This window comes from Miniopterus schreibersii, assembly GCF_964146895.1.
Source record: "Miniopterus schreibersii genome assembly, chromosome: 6".
NCBI classification, from domain to species: Eukaryota; Metazoa; Chordata; class Mammalia; order Chiroptera; family Miniopteridae; genus Miniopterus; species Miniopterus schreibersii.
The window spans coordinates 66,317,687-66,331,373 of record NC_138107.1 but is presented as its reverse complement, the minus strand read 5'-3'; the positions used below and the strand labels follow the sequence as shown (position 1 = coordinate 66,331,373).

General features: G+C 39.8%; 1 protein-coding gene and 1 pseudogene across 4 annotated transcripts in view; one reads left to right on the top strand and one right to left on the bottom strand.

Moving 5' to 3' along the window:
• The window catches only part of NCOA7 (nuclear receptor coactivator 7), a 125,460-nt gene that overhangs the window by 76,146 nt on the left and 35,627 nt on the right, over positions 1-13,687 (bottom strand). The window lies entirely within an intron of this gene.
• Positions 4,174-4,561, top strand: LOC308558743 (protein mago nashi homolog pseudogene; annotated as a pseudogene). The gene has a single exon. The product of its transcript is annotated as a protein mago nashi homolog pseudogene (transcript).

Below are 13,687 nucleotides of genomic sequence, written 5' to 3'. Positions count from 1 at the left end.
GAGGAGGACCTAAAAGTTGTCCCCCAGAGATAGCAATTGTCCTAATCCTGGTTTTGCATCTTACCTTCCCAGCATCAGGAGAGATATACCCTTTGAAGAGAGATGAGAATATCTGGGTATATTTGGCAAGGAATGTTCTTAATGTCTCTGACTTTTGCCTTTCAGGTGGAATTTATGTAAAACAGACCTTCATGTCCTGCCTAATTGGAGTTGGGACACCTATTGCTAATATACAAAATTATACTCATTTAATTCATATTAGGAAAGAGATAACCTACTGGGACCTTTATGCGTTAGGACCAAGTGTCCAAGAAAAAGATAAAGACATGTTTTCTCTGAAGATTGCAGCAGTAGCCCCCAGTGGTGAATGTTTGTATTTTACTGGCTGTACTAGTTACTGTCTCTCCTTGTTTCATAATTATAATATGAACTGTTCTGATAATTCATCTATCTCTTATGGAAGTGGACATACCAGATTGCCGGCCGGTTGGTTTCTCATATGTGGTCTAACTGTTTATTCCTATATCCCTGCTAATAGTAAAGGGGGACCATGCTCTTTAGGACGACTGGCTGTTTTCCTGCCTCAGAAACATCACACCACCCGAGTTCGACAAGACCTTTCTACGTCCCTGGCTCCAGTCTGCAATGACAACCTTCATTTGCAGAGTCCTGCTGAATATGTTTCTTTAACCATTTTCGTCATGTCGGTAATGGTAACTTCTCCCAGTGTAGAAATAGGTCGAGTGGCTTGCAGCATGGTAAAGGCCCTCAACACCACCTCCAGGGCTATAAGTGCCATAAACCAAGAACTGCGTCAGGTTGGGCAGGCGGTCCTAGAAAACCGAGCAGCGCTTGACTACTTACTATTACGACACAATCATGGATGTGAGGAATTCAAAGGGTTGTGCTGTTTTAACCTTTCTGACAATCCTCAGCTGCTAGAACAGAACATTCAGCAAGTCAAGGAGACCATTTCCAAGATAAAGCAACGTGAAGGATTTTTCGGGATTGACCTATCCAGTCTGCCTGGGCTCCTAGAACTCTTTTCAATTTTTCTCCTGTTTATGTTTTGCAGCTTGTTTGCTTATTGCTGTCGTCATTATCTGCCCCCTTTCAGGTCCCCCGTACGCTGTATTCCCTCACCTTGAGCTGTCTCTGACGCGAAGGAGAAATCTCTTCAACAACATGAAGGATTTCAGCTATAACTAATCTCACAGATATAAAATAATACTAACAGTGGGGAAGTGATAGGGGCAGGGAGGGAACAGAGTGGGGCGGCAGTAATTTCACAGATATTATAAATCATGTCTGTTCTTTCCAAAATTAAAAGAAGGGACACTTTGACTCGGTCACTGGGCCCAGATGCCGACCCCTCCGGGAGTCTGCCTCAGGAATGCCGTCTGTTCTCCATTTCCAGGAACAGGATGGCTGCTATGACATCATACTTGAAGATTCTGGGAAAGAATGCGATAAGCGAGTACCCTGCTCCCCCACCCTGCTGCACTGGTCACCTGCACATAGTGTCCTTTTCTCCCTGCCCCTATATATTTGGTTGACTGGCATAAGATGTTAGAGCACGTTTTCAAGGTATCATACCTGCTGCTCTCTCCGACTGCTGGAAATTCAAATAAACACACATAAAAGATTCAACCTTGTCTCTGCTTATTGGCCCAGTAGCGACAGGTAGCCCCTTGGACCCCTTTTCGTGTCCAGTTTCATACTCATGAGAATTTATTTCTCTGGCGGTTATCAACATGATTGGAACTTTCTGATCTTGAAATTGGAAATCAGAGGTGAGTTCTGGAAGCCCACTATGAAATCTTTCCTTCAAAGCCTGGAAATACACTTTTAACACCTTTTCTAAGAGGGAATGTCCACCATTCTGATAAATGTGGTATAGCTAATGCTCTTCAAACATTCCGTCTTAGATCTTTCCTTTTAGGTCTTCTCTTTTGTTCTCAAGTCAGTATCTATCATGCTAAGATGGTCGCACAAAAGGGTTTTGTTATCACTAAATTAAGGTAAACTGAAAACAAAAGGTTATACAAGAAAATAAACTCCCCTTACTTCACCTAAGCAATTTTAATAGCCCCCAAATATACACTTATTAATATTGTGGACTAAACACAGACTTGGAAAATCACCTTATACAGATAAGTGACTGAAAATAATGAGACATATTTCATATTTGACTGCTGTGAACACGAATTAAAAAGCCCACTTTTATTTTGTGTAAGCTGCCATTATCTTTCTTCAGAAGAGATCACAATGACATAAAACAAGTGTCTCTTTTTCTGTTTCCTCTGTTATAACTAGACCCTGTCAATTCTATTTTCTAAAGCTCTCCCTTTCAAATTCACTTTCTCTTCTTAAGCTCTGCTCCCATCCAGCCATTTCAGGCATTCACTATCTCTCAAACTAGACTATTTTTTACAATATAATTTATTATGCTTTGTTTTCTTACAAACATAACACATGCTCATACTAGAAGAGTTTGAAAATGTAGAAAAGTAGAAAGACTAAGACAAATCCAATAAAGGCTAAGGCTAGCACTGTTTTGATTATATAAAAGCCTCAAGACAGGGTAACTAAACCACTCAGACTTCCTCAAGGGCAGAAGAAACAAGGCCATAATTCTGATTACTGCCCGTAAAGGACTATTAAAGCCTTAACCTGGAATATCCTGGCTTTTTTCCATAAAAATTGTGTGCACTTGTAGGACACATGCACACCTCTTTTTTCCCCCCCTATTAGTATCACAACCCTTCGCTGACTGAAGACATAAATAAGGTAATAGATACTGCTAAAGATACATTTTTCGTAGCTGAATGAACTGTTTTCCCTTTACTAAATGAAATAAGTTCAGGGTACCGGCAGCAATCAAAGCCAGGGCCTTGGGCCAGTTCCTTTCTTTGTCTCTGCAGAGGTCTCTTCTGTTGCTTGCTGACATCCAGTGGAACCCAACACAGAAAGGCACCAAATGATAAGAGAGGCTTCCATTAACACCTAAGGGAAAGTCTCAGGAGGGTGGAAATTTGTGTTTCGTTACATGCTGCACTCCCAGGGCCTATGCATGGTACACATTAAGCACTCAATAATATTTCTTGAATGAATGAATGAATGGATGGATAAATAAATAAATAAATAAATAAGGCTATGTTCTAATTTGGTTGAGATCTGCTCTCCTACAAACTTGCCATTCCACAGCTTTCTCTGATTAGTAGCATGTTCTCGAAAATAAACTCCCATCTCCTTATTTAGATATTTATGTAAAAAGAACATATTAGCCACATGTAATTAAAAATGTATTAAAATATCATTTTCTTTAATAATATTAAATTAATGATTCTATATGACTCCTTAATTCCACAATTGAGGTCCATGTATTTCTGTAAAAAGTACCATAGACAAAATACCTAGCATGGCATTGTCTAATGTAGTAGCCACTAGGCAGCCACCTGTGGTTGTTAAATTTAATTAAAATTTAATAGAAATTTAAAACTCAGTTCTTCAGTTGCAAGAGCCACACGATTCAAGGGCTCAATAGACTTATGTCCTAGTGGGCACTTGATGGGACAGCACAAGTATAAAACACTCTACCCTCACAGAAAGGATTGGACAGTGCCGACCTAGAGCTACTGATTCAACTGTTAGTCCAGCAACAGCATAGAGGGAAAGGTGAAGATAAAAATCACTTAATATTTAAAATTTACTGAGTATATGCATAGACTACGCCTACAAGGTTACACACAAAAAAACTGTTTCCAGCAAAAGAAAGTTAGTAGCTGGGAAAAAGAGAGAGTAAGAAATATTACTATTAACTGTGTGTCTCTTGTACCTTTTGGATTTTATATCATGTATAATGGTCAAAAGAAAAAAAAAATTAATTATTTAGTCTTTAAAGTCTCCTTCTTACTGTAAAAATATTTAAAATTGTCAAATTTTAAAAATGAGTTTTACTCTTTAAAAAAGGTTATTATGAGAAGTTTAAAGGAGCTTTCTTCTGACAGCAACGACTACTGAGTTGGCTAAGGAATGAGGTGCTGTGATATGCACTTTATAAATATTATCTTATCGGGCATGGTTTGCTATTAAAGTTCAGTCTCCCTGGCCTGTTGAGAGGCACAGAGAGTGACTTTTATCTGCATTACTACGTCGGTCACAGGGGCAAGTTCAGCCACGAATTCCTGGAATTTGAGTTCTGACCTGATGGGAAATTGAGATATGCCAACAGCAATTACAAAAATGATGTCATGATCAGAAAAGAGGCTTATGTACATAAAAGTGTGATGGAGGAACTGAAGAGAATAACTGGTAACAGTGAAATTACCAAAGAGGATGATGCTTTGTGGCCTCCTCCTGACCAAGTGGGCTGGTAGGAGCTTGACATTGTCATTGGAGATGAACACAGTTCTTTCACAACATCAAAAATTGGTTTCCTTATTGATGTCACTCAATCCAAGGACCCAAAAGGCTTGCAAGTATTTTATTATCTTGTCTAGGACCTTAAGTGTTTGGTGCCAGTCTTATTGGATTATAGTTCAAGATTAAACAAATCTGATTGAATATTGGTATTGACACAAGAGGGTGGGAGTAGCTGTTTTTAATTACCATTATCAGAAAATTTTTGTGTATATCAGGCCAATTTTTTTTTAATAAACTGTAAATGACTGTCTTTAATAAATACATAACAAAATGAAAAAAATTATCCTATTCTCAAAAAGCCCAACAAGGTAGGCAATCTTATCTCCATGTGACAGATAAGAAAAGGAAGGCTGAGAAAAATTAGGGTCATTTCCTAAAATCACAGGACATCATTAAGTTGTGGAGTTGGAATTCACAACGCAAAGTCCAAGCCAATGGTCACAAGGCCTCCCAGGACCTCTCCTCAAAGTGTCCTATGGTGTATATGTGTAACTTAAAAAAAAAATCCACTGGACTTTTGAAATTCTCCATATTATTTAGAGGAGAACAGTCTGGCAATCGAATGGGCTTCAATAAAGAACACACCCACAGGAAGGAAAGATTTAGCCTCCGGGTGTGGCTCTCTGTGTATCAGCTGTGACCTCTGGAAATGTGATAAAGTCTCCAGGACTTCTAAGGGTAAACAAAGCAAAAGGTTGGCATGATTTTTAAGGTCCTGTCTGGCCCTAACAGCTTACATGTGGCTAAGATTAGAAAATGTGCTAAAGCTGCTGTTTTAAGGTCAAGAAAAAAAATTATATATATATTTTAACTCAAAACTAAACATTCCCAAGAGTCTGCACTTCCCTGTGCTCCCTCACATCTGATTACATTTTCGTCACCCTGCAGAGCTCCCAGCGCTCAAAAGGCCAAGGCAGAACACCATTCATATACAGAGGATGTTAAGGGGGTGGAGAGGAGGGAGCAAAAAAAAGGACACTGCTCTTTGATTTGGAGCTAATAGCTACATGAAGAAAAGTAGAAAATGTCAAAAATGACCAACCCTGACGGGAATATAGTCTTTTGTTTGTTTTATTTTTTTGTTTTTTAATTTCCTTAAGCATACCCCCCACTTTGGTGTCTCATTGTTACAGATGAAGAGGAAAGATATGATCTGTGGAACTATGGAGAGTATATTAACAAATGGAGGAAAATAAAACCTACTTTTGACCACCCCCGTATAGCTATGGAAAAATGGCTGGTCAATAGGGAAAGAGAGAAGAGGGGGAACTTTATTTAGATTTATATAATTTGTTACTGTTGAATATTTTGTACAGCAAGAATATACTTTTGCAAGCATAACATCATTAAATGTGTAAAAGTTAAATATCTGCAGCTATGGCAACATTTCTCTAAATCTCTGTATTTATTCTTTCTCCTGAGTTCATCCACCACAGTGAATTTCTGGACTGTAGCCCCATTCCCTTCCTTATCAGACAAAGCTGGTCTGTCTCCCTCAGGAGATCTCTTCTAGGTTCCTATTCCGGCCTGTTCCACGGCAACCTTTTCAGTGTGCCATTCTGACCTTCAGAGTCTAGGCTGTTTTTTCCTGGTTGCCTAAAAGTGACTCGTCATTTCCAGACTCACGGAAATGAGGTGTAGCCACGGATCTCCTTGTTCCTTCTTAGGTATGCATCCTTGGGCAAGTTACTAAATCTAAGCCTCAGGTTCCTGTCCTTGAAAGGAAAATAATGGCCTCACATGGGGCCATTATTAAATAGCACATAGAAAGCTTACTTTTACTATTAAAAACAATCTGTGCCGGGTTCACGTAAGAGCTCAGCTCAGTAACCAGAAGTTATTACTTTGTTGTGCTACAGCTGTCGTCATTACTTGGGAATTTGTCAGGATCCAAGTAAATGAGTAATATATAAAGCAGTAAAAACACAACGAAGAAGGTATTTGATAAGTTCCAGATATAATTATGTGTTCACATTATTTTTCTCACTGTATTTTAAAACAGTGACGGGGTCAGCAGATCTTAGGGTGCTCTGTTCACCAAAGGGCAAGTGCGCAGAATGGATGCAAAATGTCACCCTTTCAGAGGAGCCTGGAGGTGGGTTCATAAAGGACATTTCAGAGGACCTTACATGTTCCCCCAGTAACAGGATGGCAATGACACTGTCAGAAAATGGATGCATACACAGTGTGCAGACGGTTTGCCTTGCATATATAGATAGCTTGTGTGGGAGTCTGGTTCCCTTTTCTAAAAATCAGGATGCTGAGCCTCGGCCTGAAAGTTACAGGGAAGTCAGCAGCACAGACAATGATAGTGTATACCTCCCCATAAACTGAGAAAAGGAACCAGAAAAGGGAACTTGCTCCAGGTGATAATAGGATTGTGTTGTGCTAAGAGGAACCAGCAAAGTCCTGTAAATATGGCATTTAAATACTAGGAATTTACTGCTTATCAACTAAGAACAAGCTGATGAACATAGCAACACAGAAGTTCACCAAAAATCTGCAAACAGAAATGTTAAGAAGTGATCAAGTATTTGGGAGTTTTTAAATTCTCTTTTGCTTTACAAATGTTATTATATACAGTATGTGGTTTATTTAACTTAATATAGATAAACAAATGGGCTTAAAACAACACATATTTATTCTCTCAGTCTGGAGGTCAGGCGGCTAAAATCAGTTGCAGGTCCACACCACCCACAGAGGCTCTTTTCTTTTTTCCTTTTTAAAATTTGTCTTTATTGTTGAAAGTATTACAGATGTCCCCTTTTTCCCCCTCTTGACTCCTTCTACCCCGCCCCGCCCCCACCCCTGCCCAAGGCCTTCTCCACACTATTGTCCATGGGTTATGCATAATATGCATATAAAAGTTCTTTGGTTAATATCTTCCCACCCATGCACCCACCCACCCCTGCCTTCCCTCTGAGATTCATCAGTCTGTTCTATGCTTCTTTGTCTCTGGATCTATTTTGTTCATCAGTTTGTTTTATTCATTAGATTCCACATATGAGTGAGATCATGTAAAACTGAATCAGAAAGAATCAGAAAACCTGAAAAGGCTAATAACAACTGATGAAGTCAAAGCGGTAATCAAAAAACTCCCAGCAAACAAAAGCCCTGGTCCGCACAGCTTCACAGGGGAGCCCTACCAGGCATTCTGCTTCTTACTACAGCAGTCCCTTTAACATTTCTTGCAATGCTGGTTTGGTGGAGATAAACTCCTTTAGCCTTTTTTTGTCTGGGAAGCTATTTCACCATCTCTTTTGAATGACAGCCTTGCTGGATAGAGAAGTCTTGGTTTCAGATCCTTGCTTTTCATTACCTTGAATACTTTATGCCATTCCCTCCTGGCCTGTGTAGTTTCTGATGAGGAATAAGCTGACAGCCTTATAGGAGCTCCTTTGTAGGTAACAAATTGCTTTTCTCTTGCTGCCTTTAAGATTCTTTGTTTTGAATTTTTGGCATTTTAATTATGATGTGCCTGGTTGTGAGCCTCTTTGGGTTCTTCTTGCATGGGACTATCTGTGCCTCTCAAACTTGTGTGACTTTTTCCTTGACCAGGTTAGGGAAGTTTTCTGCCATTATTTCTTTAAACAGGCTCTCTAACCCTTAGCTACTTTCTCCACCTTCTGGCACTCAAGATGCAAACATTGTTATATTTCATGTTGTCCCACAGCTCTCTTAAGCTGTCCTCCTCCTTTATAATTGCTTTTTTCTTTTTGGTTCTCTGATTGAGTGATTTTTTTCTACCCTGTCTTCTAATTCACTGATCTGATCCTCGGCTTCCTCTAATCAGCTATTTATTCCTTCCAATGTGTTCTTTATTATGGCTATGTCATTCTTAATTTCCTTCATAGTTTACATATCTTTTCTCATGCTGTTGAGCATTCTAACAATCATTATTCTGAACTCTATATCTGATAAATTTTGTATCTCCATTTAACTCTTCTTCTGGAGAATTCTCTTGTTCTTTCATTTGGGCATTGTCTTTTTGTCTCCCTATTTTGGCTGCCTGTTTGGGTTTGTGTCTAGGTATTAGGTAGTACTGCTAAGACTCCCAGTCTTTTCAGAGGGTCTCTGGTGCAGGACAATGTCAGATACTGTTTGCAACTGGCCCTGGGTACTCTGTTTGGAGCTTTCAGCAATCCACACCTTGTGGCTCCCTCTTCTGAGGCTAGGCGCATTTGGAAAGGACCAAGATGTGCACCAATATCTGCTTTCCCTAGCCCTGGGTCCAGAAGCAGATTGGGCAAAAACTCAAAGCACCCAGATATCCACCTTTGCCTGCAGGCTGATTGTTACTCTCAGTTGCTAAATGAGTCTCAGGCTATAGACCACAGCAAGGCATAAACTCCACAGGGTGGGGGGGAAAGTTTTTCCAACAAGGTGGGGCAATTGCTTCCCCCAGAGGCAAAAACTGCCTGTATGGTAAAGGTCTGAATGAGAAATATGTCCTCTGCTGTATGGGAGAATGACTCAGAACAGAAATCCAAGCTCTACCCCTAGAGGCCCCAACTCTGGATTCTCTTCACACAGCTCTACTCCACTCTGCCCTCCCTCTGCCAGAGCCCAAAGTGAGTGGCTACACCTGAAATTTTGTGCATTGGCCCTTTAAGAGGGTGCCTACATTTCCAGCTGTCTCTCCCTGGCCGACAGAAACCCCACAGGGTGGGGCTTTTCACAACCAGATGTTATGTGGGCATCTTTCTTAGTTCTGGGGCTCTGGGCTACAGAGCCCAACTTGGGGTTTAGACCTTCCCACAGCTGAGATATCCCTCTGGACCTTTAGCTGCTACCTGTGGGAGCCCAGCCAGCAGAGGCTCTTTTCTTGCCTTTTCCAGCTTCTAAAACTGCATTCCTTGTGGTCCCTTCCTCCACCCTGAAAGTCAGCAACATAATATCTGTCTTCAGTGTCACACTGACTTCTCTGTAGTCAAATCTCTCTTTGCCTCCTTTAATGGCTACTGACATTGCACTTAGAAGCCAACATTGAAAATCCAGGATAATCTCATTTCAAGGTACTTAACTTAATCATATTTCCACATAAGGGAACATTCACAGGTCCAGGATTTAGGACCTGATTATATTTGAGGGCCATTATTCAGTGTCCCAAACTGAGTAAATTAACTTTTGTGTCATAAGTAAGTGTAAGCTGAGCATCATATTCCTGTAGGATCTTAGTTTTCCATGTCCATATCAGTACTATATCTACACAAAGCATTGTCTGTGTTACTTTAAGAAGTTTACTGCTCACAAAGACTGTAATAAGCACATATTTCTAAAGAAAAACAAAAAAAGTTTTTTCAGGACCATCCTGAAATCTCAAAGTGCAATGAAACTATTAGAGATACTGAGCTTTCATTTTATATTGGGTGACTCCAAAACAGCTTCTTGGGGGTGGGGATACTGTAAGAAAAATTTTAACAGGATTTCTAAAAGGTTAAATCTCATTTTTATATCTGATTACTTTACTCTTCCCTTAAGTCCATCATTCACTGTTTATGATCACTTAAAAAGCCAAGGAAGTCTTCAATTTTTTTTTTTCTTCTATTAGAGCTCATTAGTGTGCCTAGAAATCTTTTTTTTTTCCTGTCAGATATTTTTTTTAAATATTTTTACTCAAAATGAATCATACGCTCAGACTCCCCAATGACTTTTAGAAAAAACAGCATGGGATTATTTCAAAATGACATTAATATCTCAGTACTACAGCAATATATTTCAGGGACACAGTTCGTCTGGAGAAACAGAAAGATTTTGATTTCTTGAAGCCATTTCAGCAAGCTAAAGCATAGCTACCTTAAAATTTTTCAAGCAGAAATACAATAATGCCAGGGATTCAGTTTTCAGATTCCTACCTAATTCCCTATCAACTGCTTAAACTATAGAAGAATGGAGGAAAATAAAGGCTAAAAAAATACAGTCCTAAAAATAATCAGTTTAGTATATAAATGAATGCTCTCCTGAAAGTCTAGTGAAACATAACATTTACGACCAGCATAAATGGCCTGTTGACAGAAAACAATCATGACTGGCATAAAATTAGAATATGTTCTAACTCAACTTATCTCCTTCCTTCCAATTTTTAAGATATATTCTAATAATTTTAACTGCTTTTGAACAATTTTAGCCATACACATATACTTACCCTTTTATGATAATTTATTTCAATGTCATAAACTGGAAGTGGCCTCCTAACTGGTTCTGTCATTATAGGTACTTTCAGAACGGAGAATCTAACAGCATGTATAAAATTTTAAAAATTATTTTGGCAGGTGTCCACAATTTAGTTGGTTTACATCCAGTATGTTCATTCAATTTCTTAGAGGTATTTTTCCAGTTGACGTATCCTGGCTGTATCCTTTGGAAGTGACATTGCTCAAACATAGGAATCAGGGGTGGGAGACTAGTCATACTTACTTTGAAATTTTTCCCTTTTAAATTAGTGTAGGTTTCTGGGGGAATTCACTTATGTACAAAGGTGAACCAAAAATAGATTTTTGGAGAAAAACCCTGGGCTTGCTTTCATATATCTGAGGGCCCATCTCTAGAGCAATGACCATCCAACCACATGTCAGTCTTGGTCAGGCTCTATAAAAAGCATCATCAGTGGTCATTGCTCAAGTATTCTCGTTCGCTCCTCACCAACTAAAAAGAACACCTGTGGTATAATAAAAAGTACATATTTTATATTTGTCCCTCCCTGGTTCCTGGCACAGAGTCCTTGGAACACTTGTCATCTCCTAAATGATAAGAATGTCTTTTGTATGCTAATAAGATGACTCATAGTGTGTTTGGGATGTGAGGGGGACAGGTAACTTGAGGATAGGGGCTGATCACCAGAAACACCAAGCCTTGATTAGAAGTTTGGAACTTTCAGCCCCCACCCCCTACCTCAAAAGAGGGGCTGGAGATTGAGTTCAATCACAAATGGCCAAGGAGTTAATCATGCCTACACAATAAAACCTCCATAAAAACCCTATGTGACAAGGTTTGGAGAGCTTCTGGGTTGGTGAACACACTGAGATACAGGAGGGTGAAGTGCCCAGAGAGAGCATGGAAGCTCTATAGACTCCCACCCCCACCCTTTGTCCTATGTATCTCTTCCATTGGACTGTTTCTGAGACATAACCTTTATTAAAAATGGGTATAGCTAAGTAAAGTGTTTTCCTGAGTCCTGTGTCATTCTAGTGAATTTCAACCTGAGGAGGGAATCATGGGAGCTTCCAAATTTGTAGCCAAATCAGACAGAAATATGGGTTGACTGGGGGGATCTGAAAGTGAGGGCACTTTTGGGGTACTGAGCCCTTAAACCTGTGGAGTCGAACTTGAAGCAGTCAGTGTCTGAACTGAACTGAATGGTTGGACACTTAATTGGTGGTAGAGAATCAGAGAACACCAGATTCTAGACCTTGTCAGAGGACCAATCTTGAGTCCAGCAGAGAAGATGGAAGTGAGACTAACATTTTTACAAAAAAACAGGCAGGCTAAGCTTTTCTGTGATCAGATATGGATGACTGAATGCCTGCCGGTATGTTCTGCTTGGCCCACGAACACTTTTTAAAAAATCCAAATGACTGAATGATGAGCATGTAAGTGGAGACATTTCACATAAAAATCTGGACTTCAGGCTCACCTTGAAGAATGAGAAGACAGAACAGCACTGCCCTAGAACTGCCCACGGCAGAGCAGGATGGGCTGAGCAACAGAAGCTGCCCACCTCCGAAAGGGCACAGTCCCCGGTCCTTTCTTCCCCTACAATTCCCCAGCGCAGCTACAATTTGCCAGCCACTCTTTTTCATCACTGCTTTGGTCCTTTCGCATCACTGTTTGCATTTTTCGCTTCAAAAGCATAATGTTTTATTCTTGGGTCAATTCAGATAATCAGAAAGCTGCGGTCTTGGACCACACTGTGGGCCCACTGCAGAACGTCTTTTACTGAGCTGGACACTGGCATCACGTCCTCTCATTTCACTGCAACAAATTGCTTTATTGATGTTGTTAAACTCACTACCACTACATTTTGTTGTGTTCCTTTTACAAAGAGTGTGAAGTGACTATATAATTTTAGAGTTAAGGACCAGGAAGGGCTTTGTCACCTGGGGAACTGTTTACGTGCTCTGCTCATGAATTGGGAGAACTATGGGAAGGAGCCCGTTTTATCACTGACCATGAAGTAGTTCTGAGTCAACTATGTAACTAGTAATAGCATGCAGTTTGGTGTCCTGGTGTCCTACTTTTCATCCCAATTTATACTGCCCCTGGTCGGGCTTTCCATTTTTAATTAGCATTTTACAATCTTTTATAAGGGCAACAAAGAGAGAGTATTTTAACATATGGATCACTGCAGCCTCATTCCTGTGGGACCTCCTAAGGGAAACTCTGGGTTTCACTCCCAGCTTTGTTCCTTTTCCTCTCTTCTGGGTTCATTAACACAAATGTGAGAAATGACTCAGGAGGAGAGCAATGGGAAAGGACATCTAGTGAGAAAGGAAACTGAAGAAAAGATGGCTAAACAAGAAGGGACAGAGGGGAAAGGAAAGGACTGACTGGGTTTGGGGAGAGCGGGTGTAAGTTTCAAACAGGAGAGTGAGTTTGGGCAAACATCCGACAGCATGTACACAGCAACAGGGATGGGGAAAGAGGATTTCTAAAAGTTCTGTTACATGTATATCATGCATTTGCTCCCCTATTGGATATTTTCTGAGAAGGGAAGCAAATATTTGAATTATTTTCAATGATTTTCTCTGTCATACTTATTTTTGAATGTGACAATGCTGGGACTGGATCAAAACAAGGCTGCTCATACGTGGGTTACATATGTGTAGTTTTTATACAATGTCTCTAATTTTCTGGAATAAGGTAGGGTATGAACGAATGAACATATAAACAAGAAACTTCAGTCCTGGAATAATAAAGCAGGCTAATTAAAAGTTGAGTTATCTATGTCAAATTTCACAGATTAATAAAACCCTTCAATCTGACCATGTCACATAGACTAAAAGGAACCAATATAGCAAATAAAGTTGTTCAATACCCTTACAATGACAGAAGTCAAATTCCACCCAACACCAAGTTACTAATATAAATAATAACATAAGGTGTTTTGAGGTGAACAATTACCCTGAAACCTAAAACTCTCTCACCACTCAAACATCTGCCCATGCCCCCCAGAAAAAGAGAACTGGGCTTTGCCTTCATTAACTCTTCTTTCTATCTAATATGTCGCTTGGCACACTGAGATGAAACAAAGCACATTATACGC